The following is a 27,796-nucleotide window of genomic DNA, read 5'->3' as shown; positions in this document are numbered from 1 at the left end:
GTGGGACGGACCATCGATCAAAATTTGATCAAAGAGTAAAATCCAGACCAAATCCAAATATAGTCGGGCGTTGATATAATCTCCGCTACACATCGGGCGTTGATATAATCTCCGTCATTCATGGGGCGTTGATATAATGTCCGCTACACAAGGGGCGTTGATATAATGTACGCCTGAAACGGGGCGTTGGTTAAATGTACGCCCGATGGGGCGTTCATAAACTTAACGCGCGAAATGGGGCGTTCATATACTTAACGCCCCACTCCATTTTCAACTTCACAATTTATGAAACTTGCATGGGGCGGGCTTTATACCTCCGCCCCATTTTTTTTTTTTTTTGTTTCTGAAGCGTATACTATACCAACGCCCCAGTCGGGCGTTATCTTTACCAACGCCTGATCCCAGGCGTAATGTTTGTCAACGCGCGACCAAATATACTCTTTTCCCACTACACCACATGACGGACTAAACCCAAATTTGGTCTTTTTTTTAGTCTTTGGTTATACTCGCACCACTGTGGACGCTCTTAACAACTTAGCCGGCTTCCCATATCATCTGGGTGCCTATCTTTATCATTTGTCCTTGGCCATATCCGAACTGATCGAGCAGATAAGTTTATTTCTCTTCCTTCGTTCTATGTGGAAGTTAAGGTGTTGATTTTGAGAGTGAGTTAGAGAGAGTTTGATTCATGAAACTGATCTTATATTGAAGGAGGTGACGTGTAGGGTTTTCTGAAGGATGTCTATGTTTTGAGTAACATTCAAAAATAATTATACTGGGTATAATAGTATGCATGGGTATGTGAAACCACCTTAAGATCCCAGCAAGAGTTATGTTTACCTTTTATATTGAAAATAACCATCCATGAAAAGCTGTGATTGACACATTTGATTTAACTTGACCCTACAAAGTGCTATCTATGTTAGTGCGTTATGCTATCTATGTGCTACCTATTGTGCTATCAATTGCACTCAGTCCTTTATACATCCATTACTCCGCAAAAATTACATGAACATTTATGTGGGCACAAATCCAAGATCACAAAAGACTCAGTTTAAGGACAAGCAAACCATTACAAATTGTAATATTGATTTATGTCTTTAGAAAATTGTAAACCGTCTTCAGCAAACCATTAGAAAATTGGTGGCCACTTGAAGACCTGGATAACCTGCAATACAAAGAAGTATTCAAATATCTTAGTATCTTGGGAACAAAATAAGCTCCTGCAGTAAGAAATGCCGAACTGTAATGTTTGAAAATTCAGGAAACAAAAAACTAAAGATATAAGCAGGACGATATTATGTGATATCAATGAATCAGATGCTGGGTTATGAGTTTAAAAGAATGTTGAACAGATTAATTTCCTTGAACTGGCTCAACAAGAAGTAAAGCTTTTGAACAGTACCGACTATGATGTTTGTAGTGCGAGGGTACTAGATGCACTATGATTAGAGATTCCACATAGACATCAGATGCAATTATAACCTTGACATGAACAGTACAGCAAATCTCAATTCCAGTGAAGGTTGGTCCCATTCACTGCAACAACAACAAAAATCACAAGAAAACAAATCATAAGAAACCAATAACACCAAAAAACACAAAGCTTAGCAAAAAGCTACATCCTAAGACAGCATATTTCATAGGAAGATTGCAGTCACTAATCATCTATTACATGCTAAAATTTTCCTGCGAGTCTCAGTCCAGCAAATGTATAAGCTCAAGGCCAGTAAGTCAGGATAATTACTCTAGCACAATGAAGACAACTGATCATAGAGGTGCAGACGATAGAGGGAAGACTACCAGAGCTGCATGTGCAAGTCCTTTGCATGCTAACTAAATGTTTCCACGTAGGCGTAGTTGATTCCGGACAATTTATTGGGTCGGACCTGGAACATCAACAAACGATAAAAAACAATTATGTTCTGGTAACCAATCAGTATCATAATTAACGCAAGAAATATGTGAAGATTAAACAGGTGATGAGGACCAATCTAACCTCTTCAATCCCATAAGCCGCCACAACAAAAATTCTACATCTGAGCCGAGATTTACGCTATAGAGATCTGGTGAGGCAGTGATACTGTCTGCCTAGACGCAACCTCAAAGCTCCAGTGCCCTAGACCAATAGGAAAACTACAAGAAAATGAGATATTTATCAAGGGGCCATTGGCGGCATTACACACAAGTCTAAGATTAACAAGAAAACAGCGGCTGCTTAATAATTAGCTACGTTGTTTAGTCTGATAGAATGTAGTAGAGAAAAAATTCTGACTTATGAAATGAACAACAATCAAAGAAAAACAAGGTGATAATGCAATGCAGCCCAAGCAGCAGCTGAGAAACAAGTCAAGTTTAGTGACAAGGAATCAAGCCTGGATACAGCATAGTTCATCAGATACTTATTTTTGTCCATTTCATTCATTGTCCATTAGTTCAGACAGTGATTGGGTAATTGGATTTCTCTTTTTGCAAGTTAGCCAAAAATAATATTTATCAGTATAGATAAGAGGAGTAACCTGTAGACTAGAGTAGACCAAGTCACATGTTCGTCCAAAGTATCCTGTGTACAATGGTGAAAAAAATTTGTAAGTTACAAAACGGCTGATTTTTAACTTACTGTGATAAAGATTGAACCTTACCAGAAGGAAAAAGATTTAATAATGACAAGCAATGAAATGGCAAACACAAAGTTTAAGTGACTACCTTGGCTTCCACAAGATTACCATACTTTTCGAAAGCACTTTTAAGAATTCTGTCCCTCCAATGAAACAACGGTACTCCACCGGTTCAGACATGTATTGAACTGCAAATTTAGACAGCAGGATACATCACAAATGAACATTTAACAAGACCAAATTGTACATGAAGTTAATCCAAATATGATCAGATAGTGCAAAATTGTTGGAAATAGTAATTTGTAATCTAGAGTTGTCTAGATTAGTTTAGAAAAATGTAGTAAATTCTACACAGTGAAAGTTGTGGAATTAGCTAATTAGAATAGTTTAGAAGCTTCTAGAGTTATCTAGAGTCAAACGTATCTAGAATGTTCAAGAGACAGTCAAAGTCGGTCAAGTAAGAATGTTCTAGAAAGTAGGTGATTGTGTTAGTGTTTTCTAGAGTATTCTAGGCAATATGGTGTAGTGCTTATAAATAGGAAATGATACATTCATTTGTAATTGTAACGAAGCAAGAAGTTAGTAATAAGATTAAGAGTTCTTTGAGAGGTTAAGTGTTAGTCTTGCTTCCTAGGAGCTCTGTACGAGCAATACAACCATGCTCGTATATCTCCTAAGTTTGTTCTAAAATTCCAACAAAAGTTACCACAGGATAGACTCACATTAAGAAAACTATATAAACTGGACACTTATTTGATCTTTTCTTCTCATTCGGACCTGTAGCCTTCTCATTTGGAGCCTGAGATAAGTTTTTGAGCAGCAGCAATGTCTGGGAGTGCTGGGATTGCTCCAGCAATGTTTGAGCAGCAGCAATGTCTGTGAGCGTCTCTTTCAATTTCCCTTCGTTCTGTGATATTTATGTTAGGAAAATATGACATTAGTGTGGAGTTTTGCATAGAAAATTAGTCAATACCCGCCTAAGGAGACCTACATATAAGTAGAGAAAGACTAGGAAACAGACCTCGTAAAGTGACGGATCTTTGGCTAGTGAGCAAAGAAGTGAGCCAACAAAAGAGCTGGACCACAAGAGTTCATACAATCTCTAGCGTGTCTGGAAAAGAAAGAAATGCACATCTCCCCTCATGGATAAGCACACCACATCGCAGAAAAGGCATCCGCCGCCTCAGAGCAACCTAAATTTTGAGCCAAATATAAGTAAATGTGGATTTCGAAAATTTGTGAATCATACCTACTTAAACCAACCGAGTTAAGATTAGGAAGAAAACCTCCTTGTATGAAACAGCAAGCTTCTTCTCGACATAGTCAATGGCCATGCTGGCGCCGAAGGGGACGGCATTAATGGTCCAATGTTCGATGATCGTAGCAGCCTCGTCGGTGAAGTCTTCGTAGACAGCGGCGCCGTTATAAGCATCATCACCTTTGTGATCAAGTTCGGCATCTACATCTTTGAAACACAACTTTAACTGTTCGATGAGTGAAGGAAGCACGAGTGTGACCAAAACAGGAAAGAGGAAAGTGTCGCCTATATGAATATTGTCCTCAAATGTGCATTCAGCAATCCCACATCCTGTAAACTGCATATAATAAAATTAGAAACACGCAACAGAAAGCCTGCCAGGAACCCTCGTGATCTCGATACAACAAAAGACTTCAAGAGAAGTGTGTATATACTATGTATGTACAATCCGAATAGATATTGCCAAGTAACACACTGGACCACAGTGTAAAACATAGAAGGATTGAAAAAACACATCAGCAGAACATCAGAAAATTGGTCACAACCTGTTTTTCTGTAATCTAGATACCAATTAGAGAACACGGATAACAACACCCAAGGGCAAATACAGAGACAGCTAAAGTGAAATCACCAGCACCGGCAATATGGACCTGGAGCAATACACTTTAGTACAGTTTCTGGTAAAATAAGTGAGCAACAGTTGTGCGCATTCAAAACAGAAAGATGAGCACGGACTAAGAAAACAAAATACTGTGGACGGGTTAAGTTTTGCTTACAAGAGCCTATTAGACTCATGCAACACCCCTTAACTTTCACAACATGCAAAGAACTTCTATCAGAACTTAGCTTGAGGTTACCATACATGAAAAGTTGGTTATACTTTGTAGCTGGAATCTTCACTAAATACTGTTACCCACAGCGTACTGTGCAGATGACAGTTACAGAACCAATATAAACAGAGAACATAGAAATGATTAAATACACAAACCAAGAAAGAGCAACACAGATAATCTAGTCTGAAACACTAGCCAAATGTAACACCAATGATCCATTCAGATTCATTCTAGAACAATGTTAGAAAGTTGCAGAAGTTAAAGCAAAGGTATGAAAAATGAGTTACAACCCTATACCAGCATTCATTAGGCCTTCCATCGCTTCATACAACATACCCTCTTAGTGAGGTATGGCATGTAAATAGACAAAAAATAATCAGAGAGAGCAGGAATACTTATTTACTTGGCAAAGACAATGACTCAACAGCAACGACAAATCCAGTAACAAACAAACATATCACAAGGCAACTGTGACTCCAGCGGAAGATATTACTATTTGCAAGACAGCAACACAATTCTAGACAAACCTCAACACAAACACAACAATGCTATTCTACACACAAGGTGCAATGCAACTGTTTGAGAAAATGCCTACTAAGAACAAAACTCAACAAACCCCCCTTCAATACCATGAAGAACAAGGAAATCACAAACAAGATCACATACATATGGTTAAGCAATTAAATTTCAGATTCCCTTTAGACTACCCCCATACATCCCACCTTTTCCAACCTCGAAATCTCACTAAAGTCAGAGAAAATAGAAGCTCACCTTCATAATTGTTGATGCTGGAACAGTTTTTCAACTTTTGCCAAATCGTGCTCCTCGACCTGAAACAAAATTCAGTAATCAAAAGTCAAAATTAAGTTATAAGATCACCATTATTATAAAACCTAATTAGCATCATGGTAGAAGAACATACGATTAGATAGATCATCCCCACTTGTTTTACTATCGTGCAATAACGCTATGCAATTGCTGAACTTACTTCCCGGGGAAACTCAAAAAAATTCTTACCATTTTTAAGGAAAGCCCCTGAATAGGGGTAATCCTTCCTCTGTCAGCTTCCTCTGTCTTCAGCTTCCCCTGAATTAGGATTTTATGTGCTCTCCCATGTCTTCTTCGGCTTCCCATGAAGCAAGAATCACCTTAGGATTTCCTCTGCCACTTCCTCTCTTAATCAGAGTCTTCTCAATACTTCGAACAATCACTGGAAGTCTTCTCAATACTTCCAATAAAAATCCTAACTATCAATTTTATTTTCAATCACCATCATCTATTCTCGGAACCCTAAAATAATTCCCAATTTCCTTCCTCTAATTTTAGTTCAAACATCGATTTATAATCCTCAAATCACCAAACCCAATCTTTAATTTCTTCTTGTTTATCACTAAATTGAAACTTCAATAAAATTCAAAACCCTAACTTTTCAAATTAAACTCCCCGTCTCTACTTCTTCTCGATTCCTGTTTCCTCTATCAGCATCACCTCCACGAACTAATTCCTCATCCCGATTATAATGGTGATGAATTTGAAGAAAAATCAAAGGAAAGAGTAAATCTTCGGTGGTGGAAGTCTGGAAGATGGGGAATCGAGGCTACGAGAAAAATCTTTACTCTTGTCTGTAACCCTAAACTCAAAAACAAAAAACGCTAACCCCAATTTATAGATCTGAGATTGTATATTGTATAAAAAAAAAAAAAATCTGAGATTACTTTGTGAAAGTGAAAAGAAACATCAAGAGAAACAAAAAGAGATACTGAGGTGATATGAAATAACTATCCGTCTCTTTAATTTCCTGTTTCGACCGGAAAAAAATGAAGGTGGACGCGTTATAAGTTAGGGTTTTTTCAGCGAGGAAGGGAAAAGTGATGAAAGAGATTAGAGAGAGAGATGAGCGAAAAGGAAGAGAAGTGAGAGAGAAAAAAATTCTGATTTTTATATAAAATTGTTTGGACGGATAAGATGGTGTCAATTTGTCATACGGATTCTTGAAAATCTTTGGACGGTCATGATTTGATTTAAGACATTCATACGGATCAAGTAAGTGTGTTTTCTTTGTGCTTTCTCTACGTGCTTTTGTGCTTTCTCGGTGTGCTTCCGGGTTAAATTTCAACTAGTCACATAGGTTATGAAGTAATTTCGACCAGTCATACAGGTCATGAAGTAGATTTAGTTCACAATGGTAGACTCAGGTTAGCAGGCCACATCATCGAAATCAATAAATATGAAGCTCAGTGTCGATTCGAACTTCAAATGTGGTATAACGGCATACAAACTATGAACTAGGAAGCTCCGGGTGGGTTCTGACTTCAAACTTAGCATCATACATCATAAAAATAGACAAATATAAGCTCAATGTCGATTCAAACTTCAAATGTGGTATAACGACATACAAACTATGAACCAAGAAGTTTCAGGCTGGTTCTAACTTCAAACTTAGCGAGATACATCATCGAAATCGATAAATATGAAGCTCAATGTCGGTTCGAACTTCAAATGTGGTATAATGGCATACAAACTATGAACCAAGAAGCTCCGGGTGGGGATACATCATCGAAATCGATAAATATGAAGCTTTGTGTCGGTTTGAACTTAAAATATGGTATAACGATAAAATAACTATGAACCATGAAGCTCTAATCTGGTTCTGACTTCAAACTTAGTGGGATACATCATTGAAACCGACAAATATGAACCTCAATGCCGATTCGAACTTCAAATGTGGTATAACGGCATACGAACTATGAACCAAGAAGCTTCGAGAGGGTTTTGACTTCAAACTTAGCATGATATATCATCGAAATATATAAATATGAAGCTCAATGACGATTCAAACTTCAAACTCGGTATAACGGGATACAAATTATGAACCATGAAGCTCTGGGAGGGTTCTGACTTCAAACTTAGCATGACACATTATCAAAATCGATAAATATGAATATCATTGTCGATTTGAACTTCAAATGTGGTATAACGACATACAAACTATGAACCAAAAAGCTCAAGGAGGGTTTTGACTTCAAACTTAGCATGATACATCATCGAGATAGATAGATATGAAGCTCAGTGTCGGTTCGAACTTCAAATTCGGTATAGCGGGATACAAACTTTGAACCACGAAGCTCCGGGAGGGTTAGGACTTCAAACTTAGCATGATACATCATCAAAATCGATAAATATGAAGCTAAGTGTCGATTCAAACTTTAGTAGAAGTACGCATACCAAAATAGTTTTTAGTAGAATAGAGTCATAACATGGCTCTAAGATCGAAACATGGCCGTGAGTGGATCACTATAAGCCGCAAACTTGGTTCGTTGGATTAGAAACAATTACAATAAGACCGTTATAGGCATAAACTCTAAATTTTAGTGACTTAATTAGAAACAATAAGACCATTTACAGGTAGGATTCCATTTCGAGATTGAAACCTGGACGTGAGTGGACCACTATAAGCCGGAAACTTGGTAAAACCGATGAAAATTGTTAGAGCATTGCTCGGTCAAACTCGCATGCGTTGCTATCTCAAGCATGTTTGTCAATGTTAGTGATCAAAACTATAAGTCTTGATTTCTAGTATACTATAGCTAAGGTCTCGGACTAGGATAAAAAGTGTAGTTGAGCTCAAGAACTCCATGGCAATCATCATACAAGACGAAGGACTACTCAAGGAACTGGTGGATCTTCATCGACTAAAAGGTATGTGGAGACTTGAACTTATCTATCACTCAAAGTCTATTTATCTCCTATCTTGAGACAAAAGTCGTTTTGCTATATAGACTTAGATTATACACATTTGGTATTTCGAGCCGAGTTTACCTCGCCTGTCTATTTCTCGAAATATGCGTTGGTAAAGCTTTCGCTTTAGCCAAGTCCATCTTTACCTAGTGATGAAAGTCATGTTATGTTTCAATCACTTTGTGTCTTGTGTAGTACATGATATTTCCTTGCAATTGAACAACTCTCTAACTAGTTCATTTGAGTCATTTGAACTAGTTATGGTGAAGAAGAATATGATTGATATGAAAGTGATCATATGGCTAACCATTTGGTTAACTATTGTTGAACCAACTAATGTACACGTTTGGGTAGGGTTACACAAGCCTAAAAACGTACATTTTATTTGTGTGTAACAAGCTATGTTTTCGATCTAACGGTTGATAAATATTAGCTCGAATCTAATCAGATTTTCATCTAACGGTGAATATTGAATGCTTTGTTACTAAGCTAACATTGATTGCAAACCATGATTTGAAAGACTATATAACGGAGAAATCTAGCAACTGGGAAACCTAATCCCCACATATTCTGTGTGATACTAGTTGTGTTAAGCTATAGTCGATTCTACTTTAACCTTTGGTTTCTTCTTCTAAACCAGGTTAACGACTTAAAGACTTCATTGGGATTGTGAAGCCAGACCGATACTACTTTTCTTGTAGTTGTGTGATCAGATCTTGCTATTTCTATCGTACGAGTACAATTATAATAATTAGCTTGATATTTCTATCTCCGATAGGCAAGATAAAAAGTAATCACAAAATCTTCGTCTCATCGTTTGTTAACGAGGAAACCGCAAATGCATAAAAACCCCGGGACCTAGTCCAGATTGAACACCACACTGTATTAAGCCGCTACAGTAACACACATGAGGTGTGGGGATTAGGTTTCCCAGTTGCTAGAGTTCTCCTTTATATAGTTTTCAAATCAGGGTTTGCAATCTAAGTTACCTTGGTAACAGAGCATTCAATATTCATCGTTAGATGAAAAACCTAATTCAACTAAGATAATATCTTTCAACCTTTAGATCGAACTTAGCTTGTTACACACAAATGAAATGTACCCTCATTTAGGTTTATGTAACCGTACCTAAATGTGTACACCATGTTGGTTCACAAATAGTTAATCGAGGTTAGCCATATGATTACTCTCATATCAACCTTATTCATCTTAACCATAACTAGTTCAAATGAGACTAGTTAAAGAGCATTCAATATTCATCCGTGAATTTCTCATGTATTATACAAGAACACAATTGAAGCAAAATCGGTTTAATTTACTCGAATCAATACATGAACATTATAGCCACGGTTTGCAAAGATTGCATTCCTTATTGTTAAATGTTTAGGTTCATGTACAACCAATTTTAAAAAAGTAACACACTTAAGTATGCGTACGGGTATGCGTACTTAAGTAACCGGATTTGAGTTTATTTTAGTTGTCAAACTCAGCAGAAATTCACGGACGTGAACTTTCCGCCAGTACGCATACTTTAGGTAACCGAATGAGTTTGGTTTTGGTTTTCAAACTTAGCAGAAATTCACGGACGTGAACTTCCGCCAGTATGCGTACGGGTACGCATACTTACCCATTATCCTACAACCTTTTTGTATATACACAAGTATGCATACTTTAGGTTCCCGGTTTTGGACTTATACACTAATGTGCGAACACACTATGCTTATATACAAAGATGGTTACAAGATTCTAAAATCTTTATTTCAATCATTGAAACATTCTTTTATAATGATAATAGCCGTTTTCACACACTGTTAGCATCAAAGCAATTTTCAAGATATTGAAATAATCATTATCGAATCATTCCAAGCCTACATCAAATGATTGTATCACACAAACCATGTAAGACGTTACTCGGTAATTTTCTCATGATATAAGATGAACTTGGTCGAAGCGAAAGCTTACCAACACATATTTCAAAAAATATGTAAGCGAGATATACTCATCTGAAATCTCAAATGTGTATAGAAAAAACTATATCATAACACGACTTATGTCTCAATATAGGAGATAATAGAAATAGACTTTCCAAGTGATGGATGAGTTCAAGTCTCCATCTTTTTTCGAAGAAGTTCTACAAGATCCCCTTAGTAGTTTTTCGTCTTCAAATGATGAACTCTGTGAAATCTAAGCTCAACTACACAATCTATTTCCTAGTCTGAGACATTTATAAATAGGCTAAAATCAAGACTTATGGTTTTGATCACTAACTTTGACAAACATGCTTGGGATAGCAACGCACGCGAGTTCGACCGAGCAGTGCTCTAACAATATCGAACCCGCCATAACATATATAAGTATTTACATATAAGAGGGAATATTTCATGAGATCTCCAAACTCTTGAGTGGAGACTCAATCCGCTGACCTCCTACTTGAGAATCGGGTTCTTGGCCAACTGGGCTAACCAAAGATGGCTATAATATATCGTTTCTTCATTTTTCCTAATGATAAAACCCTCTTCTCTTTCATCTCCTCTAGATTATGTTCAACTCCTCTCCCATCTCCATGCATTTGTAAAAACCAAAAACAAATCATAAATCAAAGCAGAAGCAAAGAATCACTAAATCACCAAATCATCGATCAAACGAAGAAATCATAACATCGACCAACAAAACAACCATAAAAAAATCGAGAAATTAAAAAAATCAAAACCCTAAAAGTGAAGAAATCGAAGAAGAAATCATATTGCTTGACTTTGCTCGATTTATTCGGGATTCCGTGGGTTGTGTTATTACCTATTAATTCAAATTGAAATTAAATTATAATTTGTTTTAATTAGTTAAATTTCACTTATTTCTTGTTAATCTTACCTCCTATGTCCTTATTTTTATTTTTTTTAGAATCAATCTTACATATTGTCATTCAACCTCACATAATTTCTCTCTGATTTCATTACGTTCTCTAATTAGCCACCATTTTAACCGAATGTTCACCGACCTCCGTAAGTTTGATATGTTATCTATGAATTTTGTAAATATCACTCAACCTCACTCAATTTCTCTTGGTTTCGATTCGTTTATATGGTCATCCATCAATTTAAACCTAATGTTCGTTGACCTCATTTACATAGTATCCACCAATCGTTGTACATGTCATTTCCTTCTGCATTTGCAACACAAGGAGGCCATAACATAAATGTGGCATGCACTTAGAAAATTTTTGACCACCAGAAGAAATGTTAAAGTTATTGGTTGAGCTATCAGGAAAACTGTTGGAAAAGTGTTTATTTATTAACATAACATGCCAAAAAATTGTATCACCCAACCAAATTAGGATTGCATGTAAATTTATGTCACACAAGAAACTCAAGACCTAATTCAGAACAAAAAACTAAGCATTAGGATTCGTATATTTTCAGTTTTATTCGAATTTATTCAAATTCAATCGATTTTAAATTTCCAATTATTTTTCGATTTGTTACAATTAAATTATCAAATTCTTATTTTAATCTTTCAGTTTTGACACAATTGTCTCGATTCAAAATGATTACATTTTCAATTTCTTGAAATTTACTCGAATTCGCTCAACTTAGAGGTAGTGTTTTAAATAATCCTTCAATTTGAATTCTTTGTCGTCCCCTTAATGTAAAGCAGTCGTCTAGAAATTTGGACGACGATTGAGATGATGAATCTTTTGGTGATGAAAATTTGTATCCCTTTCATAAGAAAACTATTTTTTTCATCGACTTTACTTACTTTTGCTTGTTATCCGTTAATCTTACCCAATACCAGTTTACTCCGCGCGGATACCATAGGTTTCTCCGGTTAATATCAATTACCTAAATTTCAATAAAATCTTACCCAAGGAGGCCACAAAAGAAAGTTTCCACCAGAAAAACTTGGATCACCAAGCGAAAAGAGACTCGCCACCTAGTCCGATCCGTATGATACATTTTGCGGCCAATAGAAAACTAAAGTGTGGCTCGCCACCTAGTCCAATCCGCATGACACATTTTCGGCCAATAAGAAACTGGATTGTTTCATCGAATGAACAGATTTGCAAATACAAAAACGCACACGGATCAGTTCCTTATCCAACGATGTTGATGATTTTCCGCCAAAAACATCTTTTGGTGAAAAGTTACGCGGGAATTTTGGGCGCGTTAGTTTAAATCTTCCGCCAAAAATAATTTTGGTTGGAATCTAAATTCTGATAAAAACTTTAAAATTATAACCTCAATTCAAACCCCTCAAACTCTCTCCACTTTCTTTAAGAAATTTACATCTTTCTCGGTCTCACTCGTCAAAAATTTCTTCCCTAACCCCTTTCTTACAATTAAATAACAATCGATGATTTTCTTCAAAGTGAATTTTTATTTTATTGTTATTAGGGTCTAGATTTTAGAATTGAATGATGGTGTAACAGGGGAAATCCGAGATATTTGAAGTGGATTTTGTAAATATAGGTAAACCTTTGTTCTTGTGAAGGGTTTTTTACGTCTGGGTTTTGCTAAATTTTGGTTACTGAAGAAAAAAATGTCTGATTTCCACTCCAGGGAGAAGAAGCAAAACATTGAGAGAGTTTGATGGAGAAAGGTATCAGAAATTTGCATATCTCTATTTATTTACCGACAGTTAAGTTTCCTACGTTCCACATCTCTATTTATTTACATATGCTTATAATCTGTTTGACAAAATTATGCTTAGAATTTTCTCTCAGTTTTGGTTAGTTTATTCTTGACGAACTTGATTTGTGTTTTCAGATGGAGATTGGATCTTTAATGAGATTGTGTGAAAGGGAATTAGAAGATGAATTGGAGAATTTTGGTCACCACTACTGAAAACGTTAATACATCACAGTGTATGACTGTGTGTATTGGTGCAGTGACTTCTTAGTGCTATTGTTTGTAAGTAAATACATAAGTTCGCATAATGTGATCTCAAGCACTCTGTTCTTAACATAGATTTACAGTTAAAGGTGAGTTTCATAGTCTATTCATGTTTAAAGAAATCTGTTTTCGTAAATGTATGTATGGGTATCTTTTGTTGTTTTCTATCAGCTAAATTAAGATGTAAATGAGTTTTAAACTCAGGTGGTCAAGCCGTGTGAATTAGTATGCTAGGGAGGCATTTTAGTTAATGGATTTTGATATATTTATGCTAGTTTTGATTCTAAGTAGCTTCTTTAAGGTTTTGTACGGTTAGTACATGAAACTTTCTAAGTTTTTAGATTCTGGGTTCTCTAAAGTTTTGATTTTTAATCGGGTTTATTGAAATTAAATTCATATCTATACTTATGCTGAGTATTTTGTAAGATTGATAAATTTGGTTGATTCTTAGGTTCAATTACTATAAATTTGGGGCTTATTTTGTATCTATGGAAGCACTATTTTCTTGATTCACCTGTGTTTGAGAATGGAAAACAATTGCCAGCAGTGGAGAAGGTAAGGATAAGGCAGTTATTGATTTAGTTATTCTGCATAACTTCAGGTATTCTTAGGCTTGATATAATTGCCAGCAATTGAGAAGGTAAGGATAAGGCAAAACTTGGGTTTTACTTTTGAAATTGTTGAATCTGACTATCTGACTGTTAAAAGTTTCAGATTCTGACTTGAGAGATGTGGGTTGTGGATTTGTAAAAGAGAAATGTTAATTAAGTCGATTCATGTTCAATTTTTTCCCATTTGCTTGTCCAAGCATTTTATCATGTGAATCAAAGCATTAATTTGAATGAGTTTTCATGTTCCATCATATAAATTTTGTAAGATTGCTGCATTAAGACTAAGATTGCAAATGCCTACTTCAAAAACAAACTGTCGGTTGACAAACTGCAAAGATGAGTAACTAACTTGCTGAGGACAAAATAAAAGCAAGTATCCCAAAGCAAAAGACTCAAAAGAAGCTACCACAGGAGGATGGTTTTTATACAGTAGAGTCACTCCTTGTAATCGACTAGTTAGCTGCAAATATTTACCAAGATTGCATAGCTTCAGCATGATAACTCTCTAGTTCAGCATCAAGCTCGCTAGAAGACTTAACAGTTGGTTTAGTCTTTCCACGACCGCCACCTCGGCCACAGCCGGCACCACCACCACGGCTTTTAGCTCCACCACGGCCATGTTGAGCACCACCACCACCACGGTTGTTCCTACAAGCAGAAAATGCAAAAAAGAACAGGCAATTGTCACCAATGCAGCATGATTTTTGTTAGGGGGAGAACAAAAAATTATCCGAGGAGAGCGAAAACCGTAGTTGACTCATTAACTAGACCGATTTGAATTTTAAATATTAACTGGGACAAGTATACCCTTCTGACCTAACCTAACCTAACCTCTCTAATTTAACCTAAGGTCTATTTATTAACCTAAAGTCTATTTATTGAAACGGAAGTTTAAAGAAACAATTTATGTATTCAATTCATTATGATCCTTAGCAATCAAAAATGTCGTGAAACCCTAAAACTCGAGTTATGACTTATTAGTCGCCAATCGTACTGTTTCGACATTTACTCCATTGAAAGCATCCATAATGGCAACTGACTATTCAGATTTTGAAAGTTTGGAAGATAATGCTTCAAATATACCGGATTTTACAGGAAACGAAGAATCCCAGGTATGAAAATCAGTTTAACATTATTTTATTTATTATTTATTTTATTTTTGAAAAGCTTGGTTCATCTATGCAGTTTTACGTAAACATATGTTTTCATTGTTGCCTGAAAATTTCATTGTTTACCATTGTTTTTGTAAATGGGAAATACGTAACACACAATTTCTTTTATGTTGTTGTCTAGCTTGTTCAATCTGCGTCTCTGCCTTTCACTAAAGAACCTAATCCTATTCCTGAATCTTTGGTGTCCTATGAACATATCGATTTTACGGAATATTTTCTAAAGATGGAGGGTTTCAGTACTAGAGAAGAACTACAATCGTGGTGTTTGGCTATTGGTAGAGAACACAATTTTCAGGTTGTGTGTAAATCATCACAGATGAAGAACACTCTAGATAATGGTCAAGGATCTCGGATACAACTCTGTTGTGAAAGAAGTGGTCATCACACTAGTCATCGAGGGAAGAACTATGTGCCAAAGACTACCATAACAAAAAAGAGAAAGTGTGGCACCATCAAATGTAACTGTCCATTTCGCCTAAATGGAAGTTGCAATAAGTATGGGATATGGAAGCTTAGAGTTGGATGTGGTTACCATAATCACCAGCTTCCAACCACATTGGTAGGACACGGTTATGCTGGAAGGTTGGAGGAAAAAGAAAAGATGGAAGTCCAAAAATTGACAGAAAGTGGGTGTCGACCTCGGGAAATTCTTACTACTCTCAAAAAAGATAACCCTAAGAACTGTTCCACCATGAGAACCATCTATAATGAAAGGCGCAAGCTGAAAATGTATGCAATGCAAGGTAGATCTATGATACAACACTTCTTTAAGTTAGCACAAGAACACCATTACACGGTTGAGTATAAGTATGATCCCATGACAAAGAAGGTTACTGATCTCTTTTTTTCTCATCCGGTTTCGGTGAAGTTGGCACAATGTTTTCATGAATTTCTTCTATTGGATTGCACCTATAAAACCAACAGATATAAGTTACCGTTGTTCCATGTTGTATCTCACACGTCGACGGGAGCAACATTCACTGTTGCGGTAGCTTTCATGAGTCGAGAAAAAGAAGCAAACTACATATGGGCTCTAGAATGTATCAAGCGACTCTATAGAAAAATGAAATTCCATCGGTTTTCGTTACAGATTGTGAAGTTGGTTTAATTAGTGCAATTCATCACGTGTTTCCCAAATCATCTCATCTACTTTGCGCATGGCATATCGGGAAGAACGTGTATGCTCACGGTAAATGTTACTTCAAACTCAAACCTGCAACTGCAACTGCCAATGACAAAGACAGACCAAAGAAGATTGATAATGTCATACCCCGAAAAAAAGAGAAGGGGAAACAAAAGGAAAAGCAGGATAAGAAAAAAAAGGAACTCAAAAAATGGTATGAGGCATGGAAGGATGTTGTCACGTCGCCATCTGAAGATGAATATAAGAAAAATTTAAATAAATTTGTCTCCACTTGGGAACCGAAATGTAAAGATGCTGTGAGATATGTTATCAAAACTTGGTTGGATCCATATAAAGAGAAGTTTGTTTCGGCTTGGACCGATAAAATTAAACATTTTAACAACATCGCCACAAGCAGAGTTGAGAGTGCACACGCCAAGTTGAAATTATACTTGGGTAACTCACGAGGTAACTTTGTTAATTGTTTTCTTCGTGCTCATTGTTCTTACGAAAATGAGCATGTTCATGTTGAGGCCGAGTTCGAGAGAAGCAAAACTAGGCAAATGCATGATCACAGACTCGAAAATTTATTTCAAGAAATCCTCAATTTTGTGTCAATTAAAGCTTTGAAGATTTTAGATGATGAGATACATAAGAATGTTGACGTAGGGTCGATGAATGTGACATGCAATTGTTTGGCTCGTACGGTTAATGGTCTTCCATGTGCATGTGAAATAGGTGCATTGAAGAGACAAGGTAAGGTCATACCGCTCAATATTATTGATCCGTTTTGGAGGCAATTGAGTAGTTCACCTCCATCTCCAAGCCGGATTAATCTACCATTTGAAGAAACACCAGAGTTTTTTGCGATTCGAGATACATGGGAACGAGCGACAGAAAATGAACAGATAAGAATCCTTGCCCAACTGAAACCAATTGCATTTCCATGCACCATCAACCTTCAATATCCAGAAGTATCCCAAGTGCATCGAGGTCGCAAGTCCAAGAAGCAACTAATAAAAGATAGATCAACTGTACGAGAGCCGTCTTTCTACGAGCATATCGATAAAACTGTCGATATTTTGGTGAAATTGGGAGAAAAAAGGAACCGTAAAAGGCTAGCAGCGCAAAAAAAGGATACTAACTTAGTTGATCCAAGGTACTTGAGTGATATTCCTTCAGTAATGCGGAAATTCATCGCTGCTACACAAGAGATGCCAGCTGACGGAAATTGCGGTTACCATGTTTTATTGAAGCAATTGGCTATCAAGGTAAGACATCACAACCCTTGTAGGTATTTGCGAGAAATAATGCTAGGAAATATAGAACAACACAGGACCATGTACGAGCAAATGTGGGGTGTCGATCTGCTAAAAGAATTGGAAGACAACATTGATAATAACCAATGGATGAGAATGCCTGAGAGTGGTTTCATTATTGCCGAGGCTTTCACCACAACAGTTGTATATTTGAGTGAAGAACAAAGCATGACCTTTATTCCTACAACCAATGAAGCTTCCCCGAAGGTAAGAAGAAATATGGTGGCTATGGGTTTCGTCGACAACAATCACTACATCGGATTAAAATTGAAACGGAACTCTCCGTTGCCTTCACTTCCAAGATTCTCTTATTGGCAGAAACAAAAGAAGAAGAACAATTTCTCGGATAACTGGTCGGAACCATACATGAAAAGAATTAAGAAATATGAAGATATGGTGGGAACTAGAGAAACAAAAAGGGTTCGTCTTCATAAAGATTAGTGCATAAGATGAACCATACAATTTTCTTTTATATTTGTTTCTTTTGAATAATGTTATCTCTTTTCCTATGGCTTCCACTGTCTGTAGATCTTGTTCAAGACCTCCAGAGGATACTTTTACATTAGTTTCATTAATTTGATATACATTGAAGTTCACTATGTTGATTCTGTTGACTAGTCCTTTTTTTCCAGCCTTTTGATGTCAATTGAGTAGTAATGGTTGCATATATTCCAAAAATACAAGAACATAGTTAAATAATCCTATAATGGATTTGCTGTAGCATATGCATGTAGATACGATTGTAAGATTCGTGATTACAAGTTGGCACTACATTATAGCCACTCTGAAATTCATGTTTACACATTCATGGAAAAAAATAGGAAACGCTCTTTTCATATATGAAAATACGTATTCTAGTTATCTTTTAAATGGAGTTGTGCACTGGTTAGTAAAAAAGGTTATAGTTACCATTGATCAGCAATTAATGGACATGTATAATCATGTATCTATCACTAATGTTGTCACAGTCGATCATTTATCACTGCATAACTGAAAAAGTAAGAAGGGAGAAGAAAGGTTCGACTGGTTGTGAACAGATTTGTGAGTCAAGTTAGTTTTGGTTTGTAAGCATGTGAGGGGAGCGTGTGGAAGGGTATACTTGTCCCAGTTAATATTTAAAATTCAAATCGGTCTAGTTAATGAGTCAACTACGGTTTTCGCTCTCCTCGGATAATTTTTTGCTCTCCCCCTAACAAAAATCATGCAGCATTACTTGAAATAAAATTAATACAATCAAAAGTTACAAAAAAAAACAAACATTATTGGCATTTGGAAGGGTCCTAATCTTTGGAAGGGTTCTAATCTTCACAATAATAATTGTGATGAGATTATGGGAAAGGCTCGGTGACTGCGCCCAAAAACCTTAGAACTAAAGACAATACGTTTGGGACTAGTTAGCAAAACTTAAAGGAGCCTGTATTAACACCATACCTTGTACTACCTCCACGATTTGATAAACCAGAGCCTCCTCCTCGACCCATGCCCGGCCTGCAAAATTTTCAAAAATGCTGAAACATCGTTACAACATCAAAGTTTCCTCAGACATGTTCAAGACACAAAATAACTCCAGAAAAACATCTCAACCGAAAGTAAACTTGACGGCCAAGTATGAACCACAAATTATAAAGCTAATGGTATGTCTTGGAGGACTCAACATAACTAATATCCAATTCTCGGTTGAATAGGTGGTAGGTGGAAGTTTGGAAGTTAGTCGCTGAGAGAAGTTTAACCAACCCATTTGTTTTTGGTTGTTACTAGATGGTGCCTCAAAGTAAATAGCTATATATAAGAGCACATTTTTGGTCGTTATGAATTACTTGCAAAAGAGATCGAGCGAGCAAACATATCAGGTGGTGGAGCAAAGATATCCGGTAGTGGCTTAAATTTAATGGCCATAAATTTATAGCAAGCCAACTGACTTGCAGTTGCAAGCCAACTGGGTTCTTGCTAGGATTTTGGTCGCTTAAGCTAGGTTTTCTTGTAGTGATCCGAGAAACATCCTCCACCAAAGATATGGCATGCTTGTAAATATATAGTAAACTTTGTCCAGTTTCTTAAAAAAACACTGGCCTCTTAGCACTTCCCTGCAAGAACAGAAAATTAAAGTGAGCTTTTATTCTTATGTTCGCAAGAGCTAAGGTTTCAAGTAGAGAACTACAAGCATGTGGAAAGAATTTTCAGTCAGTCATTCATTTCGATAACAAGAAATTGACCAAGTCATTCCTCTCAAGAATCAAGAATGGGAAATAATCCTCAATTTGACCTGCCAATCATATGATCTAATTCATGGACTCAGCATAAGCTGATGTTGTTAAAGAAATTCAAAAAGTCGCAAAATTCAACCAAAACGAAGTTCATCAGAGGGAGACCCAATGGACAGATTTAAGCCCATAATAGACTACAAAAGACATTAAAGTTTTTTCTTGAATTGTTTTTCTTAACAAAGTTTTCACCTGTTTCACCTTGTGACCAATTAATTGAGCCTTATAATAAGATACCTACAAATTTCGATTTTCCTTTGAACCTTAAGATCAATCAAACCATACAATTGCAATATGTAATGGAAAAAATATTCATAAGAAAGAATTCATTAAACTTACTCAGCCAGTGCCTTCAGCTCCATCCAAGCTCCCTTAGGCTTAACCAATCAAGAATTCCGTGAGCTTCTCTTTATTCTCGAAAGCGCCTTCCATGAATTAATCCACCAGCTGCTTACAACTCTTATGGAACTGCGAAAGAATAAACATCATAAATAAGATAATGTGGCATCACCCGTATAATAAGAAACTTCAAAATACCAGCTTTCTCGAGTTCAGCCAAAGTCATATGAGTAAAACTTGGTGTTTCTCGATCAAAAGGTAAGGAATACTCTTGCCATCATGCTGCAAAAAAAAGAAAGAAAGAGGAACAAATAATCAAACATCTAAAAAAAACTCATATTCACTCACTCACCACCAGATGTGACACACTTAACAACAATTGAATTTTGGAGCATAATTGAAATTTCATAGTGATTAATGCCAAGTACTCACCACCGACACCACTCCCTCACTCACAACCAGCAGTCACTCACTTACCACCAGCAGTCACGCACACACTTAGCTGAACCAAATACCTCTTTGACTTGATAGTCTAAACTGAGCCACCAATTGAGACAGAACAAAGAGAGAAAACAAGCATTTTCTTAATCTCTTTTCTTAGACAGTTAAAAACCTTGGATGTAAAGTAGCAGCAACCATCTAGAATTAGTGAAGTCCATAAACTGAAAATTTGTACCTCAACACCTATCAAAAGCAAAATAAATAAATAAACTGAATTTACATAAAGCATAAACAAATATCCTATGTAATTACTTGTACATCGGTCTAGTTGCCACAAATTAAGTAAGAAAAGGATTGTTGTTCTTCCATATGTTTCCTGAAATGTGTTTGCTGCATTACAGAAAGTTGATTACATGGTTCGATCAACTTCATCAAGATGAGTAGCAAAACATTGGGTATTCTAGTTATTCCCTTCAGGGATTTTTTCAATTTAACATTATCAAGCAATGTGGCATCCTTCAGAGATGAGGGTGCCATATTGTAGTATTGCAGTACTGAGTAAGTAAACTCTAGTTATTCCAATCTATTTGCTCAAATCACTAATTGGGTATTCCAGAAAAACTACAAAACTAAGATATTTTCAGTATTCTTTTACATACAAAAATCACAGCATTCCACCAACACTATCAATTCAACAATGCAGATCTCCGTTACCACATTCCCTAATCAAATTAACAAAGAAAAACATGCACATACACGAAAAGAAAGGTTTTCACAAACTGAAATTGAAAAAGTTCAAAACAACTTTAACCAATAAATTCCACAATATCCACAACAATCATCTATTATTTCTTTCAATAGAATATTGGGTTTTATATAATGATTGAGAAATAATTGGGTTACAATCGTTTCTTTCAAACTTTCAATCATCTCTGACTTCAGGCGACGAAGGAGTAAGAGAGATAGAGTTACAGAAGAGGGAGGAAGAGGAAGACTTAATACCGTGAAAAATAATGTGCATGCGATGTGGGCACATTGTGGCATTAGAGTAAATATACTCTACAATTTGACCAATTTGTTAACGAAATTACTGTACCGAACATTTTTGGTAATTTGGAATATTTTTGGTAATTCATAAATAAAAAGAGACACAAACCAACCAACAATTACCATCCATGATTCACAAACCAACCAACCATTTTTTTTATTATTACAAATACTAATGTCTTAAGATTGTTGGGTGCAATAATCAAAAATAAGGAAAAATCAAATAAGCAAAAGTTGTTGATACTTAGCTCTTTTATAATGGAAGTGATCGATTTGATGAAACGAATGAGCTCCATATATTTCCGCAACAGCAACAAGGCAAAACTTTGCGCCCGGCTACACTCAAGAGTGATGCTATAGCCCTCACAGGACGGATATCTCCAGGATAAAACACCCTAATACACCTAGCTACTACTAGCAGGATAAAACACCCTCACAGGACGGATATCTCCAGGATATGTAGTAGATGCTCAACTTGAGCTTGGCAACTCCGAAAAAACCATAAAGGAAAATCTCGAACGCTTGAGACAACAATATAAAATATTTTTTCTCTTGGGGGTCCCTCTAAATATAGAGCAACCCCTTTCCCATAGATTTTACAAAAATAGTGAATTTGTTTATATAATTGACAAATACAACTTAAGAAGAAAAACTCCCCGATGTGGGACTAAAAGGTTAATATAGTTTCTTAAAACTACTAAAAATTGGAAACTCCACGATGTGGGACTAAAAAATTTCATTCACAAAATAAAACAATAAATTATAATTTTTTATTAAAATTTTAAAAAATTATTTTTTTATTAATCGTTTTCCAACGTATGTTCCCTCCAACTGTTTCACTACCTCAAGAGACCGAAAAGGCAACACTTTTGAGGGTGGCAAACAACCAGAAAGGGTACCTACAACAAGAGAGCATTATTGGATGACAAAAGTCTACATACAATTTCAACGGAGTTTCTACCGCCATGAAAGGACAAGCTAATACTTCACACCACCGCCCTCAAAGTCCCCACAACTTCAAACCCAAAAACTAAACTAATCAAATAGGAAATAGCATTACCCTTCAGCAATTATTCTAAACTAATCAGTAAATAGAACACAAAAGATACGAGCAGCATCTTGCGTGTCTACAGTATTCAGTCTGAATAACAAAACAAGGATGCTAAAAGAAAGAAATGAAAAACATTGTTTCTTAATCTAAATGTAAAGGCAGACAATCTTGATCACAAATATTCTATATAACTTAAAACCTTTCAATCAACAAAATTTTTAATAGTCTTGTTAGCCAGATCTAACAATAGATTTCAGCAGTGTAGTATGTATGTCAGTTTTCTAATTCTTTTGCATCACTGCTTTGAGACCAATAAATGTGCTTCAACATTTTGTGCGACAACTGTGTACACATATATCTCACTATCAGACACGTGTATATAAAAAGATACGTGGAAAGCATACAGGCCAAGACATCAAAGCATGATGCGCTGCGAAACACCGAATAAACCCCGAGGAGTTACTTTATCTCATCCCCAAAAGAAGCTAAGATCAACGGTGGAGAGAAAGTTAGCTGACACGGACGTGACAGGGGCAGAAGACACTTGTCTGACACGAGCAGACCTCTCAACTACCCGCGTTAAACACTCTGAGCAGTGTACGTGTCGATCAACCTGTGGAACGAGCGAGGATGTATCTGCGGGATCAAGGGGAAAACGCAGACCTCTGCGTGATAGACGCAAGAACACAAGAAGATAAGGTTCCAACGGTCTTCAGAGATGGGTCCCACATTCTAACCTTATAAATACCCCTTCTCCACCAAGAGGAAGGGGGATCGAAAAATCAGAAAAAGAAGGAGAGAGAGACTTTGAGTGTAAGTAAATCTTTTAGAATAAACAAGATATGTAAACCAAAGTCATTCGACTACTCTTGTAACCGTGAGGAAGATAGTGAAACAACATATCCCGTGGATGTAGGCCTTAGTGCTGAACCACGTAAACCTCGGTCTTGTTTACATTTCAGCACATTATATTTGCCTAACCCCATGGATATTTATTTATATGCATTGTTTTCTTTGTTTTTACCTATATCCCGTGCGAAAACGCCCCGCACGGAGTTGTTAGACGAGGCTGTGATAAACCCAAAGGTTTTGAGCCGAGGAATCAACACTCAGACATCATCATCACAAATCACTCTAGATTACGATGACTGGTTGTGAGCATTCAGATACCTTCGTGATTTGAGTGTTCAAAATTTGGCGCTAGAAACAGGGACTTCGTCCCGGTAAAAGATTTATCTTGTCATGTGATTTCATCTTAAACTGGCATATGATTGCCTTCATTTATTAAATCGGGCCGTACAGATCATTTGTTAACTTTATTGTATTCCAAAACGCACCTATTATCTTTGTTGGCTCTGGCAATACTTTCATTTACTGATAAGACTTGTTGTTTTGATCCACGGATTTATGTTTTTCTTAGATCCCGTGCAAACTTGTCTCTCAGGCGGATTTTCGTAGTTTTTGTCAAAAGATCTCTTTTAATAGGATTTTAACCCGAGTATTGTAACTCGCATGTATTAACCCTCTCCGGGAATGAGATATTTCGCCAACTAACCTGACTCACACGGATATTCCCGTTTTCCGCTGTTTGAAATTCCCTTGTGCAGAAAGAACGGATTGTGGGTAAAAAAGGCGAGCTTCCGCGAGATTTCATTTTTGACAAAAGAACCTGTGATGGAAAAGACGCAGGAAGCAGGAAAATCCAAAGCTTTGTCAAAGGAAACACCCAGAACAACCCCGGTCATCACCCGAAGCAAGAAGAAAGGAGACAAAGTTAAAATGGCCAGTCAAAGGCAAGATACAGCGGAAATCACTTCACCTATGAACGCTAACTCAGTTGCAGCCGCGGCCCTCAGAGCAGCAGCGACAAAGTACGGTGCGGCTGCGGTAGTCCCGAAGGCTGTAGAGGCTATCAAAACCGGTATTACGAATCAATTTCATCAACCAAGATAAAGGGTGGATGAATCCAGAACGTACCAGCCCGCACACCTTCCAACTTTGGGAATGCCATCAACAAAAGATCAAAATCAAACCATGCCGGAGAGGGGCACACACCCCGATTTGGAAATGCCTGCAACCGAAGCTGAACCTCGGCCACCTTTAATACAGACCGTAGAGGAAGGCGGCACCATGGCCGTAGGGGCACGAGCAGGGACTCCCAATCAGGGGTCAAACCAATCACATCGATTGATGGCTGATCTTGAAGAATTGAAGAAGAGCCAGCAGGTTTACGCGGATGCTGTAGCTCTGCTGGCCAGAGAGAATCAAGATTTAAAGGATCGGATTGCCCTAAGAACGAAGACCAGCCAACAACATGATGAAGCAAATTCCAAAGCTCCAGAGCCAAATCGAGACCGAAGAGTCGTCATAGCGGCTAATGGAGACGCGACTAGGGGAAGTAGCGTAACCGACCCGGATTATGACGACAGAGAATCAGACTATAACGAGCAGAAGGACATAGGGCACCACCGCGCGATGGAAGAGCTACGAGGTGAAATGATGGCCGAGATCAGACAATTAAAAAGTAGACAAGGCGGGGGAAGGTTAGAAGAGGTCATGAGAGAAGCTAACTCCACGCCCTTAACTCATCGCCTGGCCAACACCCCTATTCCGCTGAAGTGCCCTGTCCCAACGTTCGAATGCTATGATGGATCCAGCGACCCTGCTGCGCATATTCGGTATTATAACCGTGTCTTAGCTAGATGGGGTCAAAACGACGCCGTACTCTGCAGATACTTCCCATCAAGCCTGAAAGGATCGGCATTGTCCTGGTTTGATAATCTGCCGCCAGACTCCATCCACTCATACGACCAACTCGCAGAAAAATTCTTAAGAACATACATGTACAACAAGACTGTAAACACCGGAATGGATAAGCTCTTTTCACTAGCGATTGGCTACAAGGAAACCACGAGGGAATACACTAACATATGGCACAAGATCTGCCAAGCCATAGGAAGCGTGGACCCAGTGGTAAGCATCAATTGCTACAAAATGGGGGATTAGACGAATGAGTCCGCTATTTGTTGAAATTCATGGAAGCGTACCTAAAACAGAGGGAGATCTTCGAATAATTATTGAAAAGCACGCTCGACTTGAAGAAATTCAACGGGAAAACCCGAGGGCATATCCGCAGAGATCTCACCGCACCAATTCAGCAGAACAAACCCACGGAGCCAAAAGGAGTTGCTCAGTGGAGAGGTCTCACGAAGATAGGAAGGAACGAAGGGATGAGCGGAAACAGGTGACCGAAAATTCGAAGATCAAGTTTACACGAAACTCAACGCTAGCTATGCTCGTATCCTACGAGAGATCAAAGGAAGGGAAAACCTGGAATGGCCATGGTCTAAGGGAAAGCAGCCCCCGAGAACCGAGAAGTCTAAAGATTACTGTGAATATCATTGTTTCAATGGACACCAGACCGAAAAATGTAAGAACCTTAAAATAATGATCCAAAAATTAATTGATGCGGGAGAGCTCAAACATTACGTACGAAAGGATATTAAGGATAGATCCAAACGAACCAAACCAGTCCAACTTCCGGAAGGAACCGCACAATCAACACCATCTCGTATTCTGAAGCCGCAGGGCCCTCACTTAGCACAGATAGGAAAGAGGTTACGGAAGCAATTCGAAGACCGCTGAATTGTATAAGGTCGATGGGTAGAGGTGGACGAGCACGAAGATGGATGGAATCTCCTATTATCTTCGATGCCGAAGATATCGAAGAAGATATGGAAGACCATAACGATCCCTTGGTCCTAACACTACCAGTAGCTGGATGTAACCTCAAAAAGATCCTAATAGACGGGGGAAGCTCGTAAACGTCCTATTTACGATGCATTCAAACGGATGAAACTCCATGATGAACAGTTAATGACCTCTTATTACACCATCTACGGATTCAATGGGCACCCACGAAGCCCTTGGGAGACATGTGTTGCAGGTTAACGCAGGGCCCATGAATTAGAAACCCGATTCAGTGTGGTCGACCCCATCCCTACAACGCTATTATTGGACGAAAATGGTTACATAAACTCAAAGGAGTTGCGGCAACGTACCACCAATATCTCAGATTCCCAACACCTGAGGGAGTAATGGAAATCAAGGGAGATCGGGTCACACGAGAGAGTGCCAGGCCACTCAGGATCGTATCAACAACGAGCAAGAAGAGCAGCGAAAATCCGAAGGTAAAAAATAAAGAAACCGCGAAAGAGAAGGCCATAGACCTGTTCTCAAGGAAACTACAGGGAAGGCTTGACGAAAGATGATAATGTCCTAAGCACAGAGACAAGTACTTCAACAACCAGCGAAGGACAGAAACACGCTAAATAGCAATTAAAGAACGTCCCAGTCCTCGGAAACCCGAAGCCTGTGTTCACACCAGTGGAGCCGTAAAAGAAATCAACATAGGAACGGAAGAAAGCCCGAAGATGATCAAAATAGGGACCATAATGGACGAAGAGAGGAAGATTCTTTAACCAAATTACTTAAGGAATACGCGGATGTGTTCGCCTGGAAGCTAGGAGATATGCCGGGGATTGACCCGAAAGTAATCCAACACGAGCTACGCATCAAACCGGGCACGCCCCCGTTCAGGCAGAAAATACGAAAGTAGCTCCAGAGTATCACGAGGCAGTAGAAACAGAACTTCGGAAACTACTAGACGCAGGATTTATCAAGGAAGTCAAGTACCCTACCTGGATCTCCAACATGGTCATTGTTCCTAAGAAAAATGGAGGGGTTAGAATATGCATCGATTTTACTAATCTCAACAAGGCATGTCCAAAGGACAGCTATCCCCTGCCAAGCATAGATCAGTGGTGAGAAGCAGTAGAAGGATATGAAGAACTGTCATTCATGGATGGACATTCTGGCTACAACCAAGTAGCCCTGCAGAAGAAGATCAGCCACACACAGCGTTCTACACCCCACATGGCCTTTATTGCTACACTAGAATGCCCTTCGGACTTCGAAACGCAGGGGCAACATACCAAAGAATGGTCGATGCTATCTTCAAGCCATGGATTGGAGGAACCTTAGAAGTCTACGTTGACGACATGCTCGTCAAAAGTAAGCTGCGCAAAGATCACCACCAG

At 37.8% G+C, this 27,796-nt stretch overlaps 3 long non-coding RNA genes across 12 annotated transcripts; 1 reads left to right on the top strand and 2 right to left on the bottom strand.

Moving 5' to 3' along the window:
* Positions 1–818: 818 nt before the first annotated feature.
* Positions 819–6,614, bottom strand: LOC113327526. 10 transcript variants are annotated; one of them, XR_003348967.1, is made up of 11 exons: positions 5,632–6,614; positions 5,481–5,539; positions 3,905–4,213; positions 3,640–3,811; positions 3,341–3,525; positions 2,707–2,806; positions 2,520–2,563; positions 2,000–2,136; positions 1,804–1,889; positions 1,406–1,539; positions 819–1,168 (listed from the first exon to the last, which is right to left on the bottom strand). It is a non-coding gene; the product is annotated as an uncharacterized LOC113327526 (long non-coding RNA). The 10 variants fall into 10 exon arrangements; XR_003348971.1 differs by having other exon boundaries at positions 3,905–4,206; XR_003348965.1 differs by having other exon boundaries at positions 1,748–1,889; positions 5,727–6,614.
* Positions 6,615–12,667: 6,053 nt separating this feature from the next.
* LOC113327530 lies at positions 12,668–14,328 on the top strand. The gene is made up of 3 exons (XR_003348975.1): positions 12,668–12,910; positions 13,001–13,078; positions 13,208–14,328. It is a non-coding gene; the product is annotated as an uncharacterized LOC113327530 (long non-coding RNA).
* Positions 14,329–14,563: 235 nt separating this feature from the next.
* Positions 14,564–19,549, bottom strand: LOC113327529. The gene is made up of 3 exons (XR_003348974.1): positions 19,376–19,549; positions 18,990–19,046; positions 14,564–14,592 (listed from the first exon to the last, which is right to left on the bottom strand). It is a non-coding gene; the product is annotated as an uncharacterized LOC113327529 (long non-coding RNA).
* Positions 19,550–27,796: the final 8,247 nt, after the last annotated feature.

Source organism: Papaver somniferum, unplaced genomic scaffold (assembly GCF_003573695.1).
Source record: "Papaver somniferum cultivar HN1 unplaced genomic scaffold, ASM357369v1 unplaced-scaffold_102, whole genome shotgun sequence".
Classification (NCBI taxonomy): domain Eukaryota; kingdom Viridiplantae; phylum Streptophyta; class Magnoliopsida; order Ranunculales; family Papaveraceae; genus Papaver; species Papaver somniferum.
Note: the sequence above shows the minus strand (reverse complement) of the source record. Positions and strands in the feature narration are given on the sequence as shown.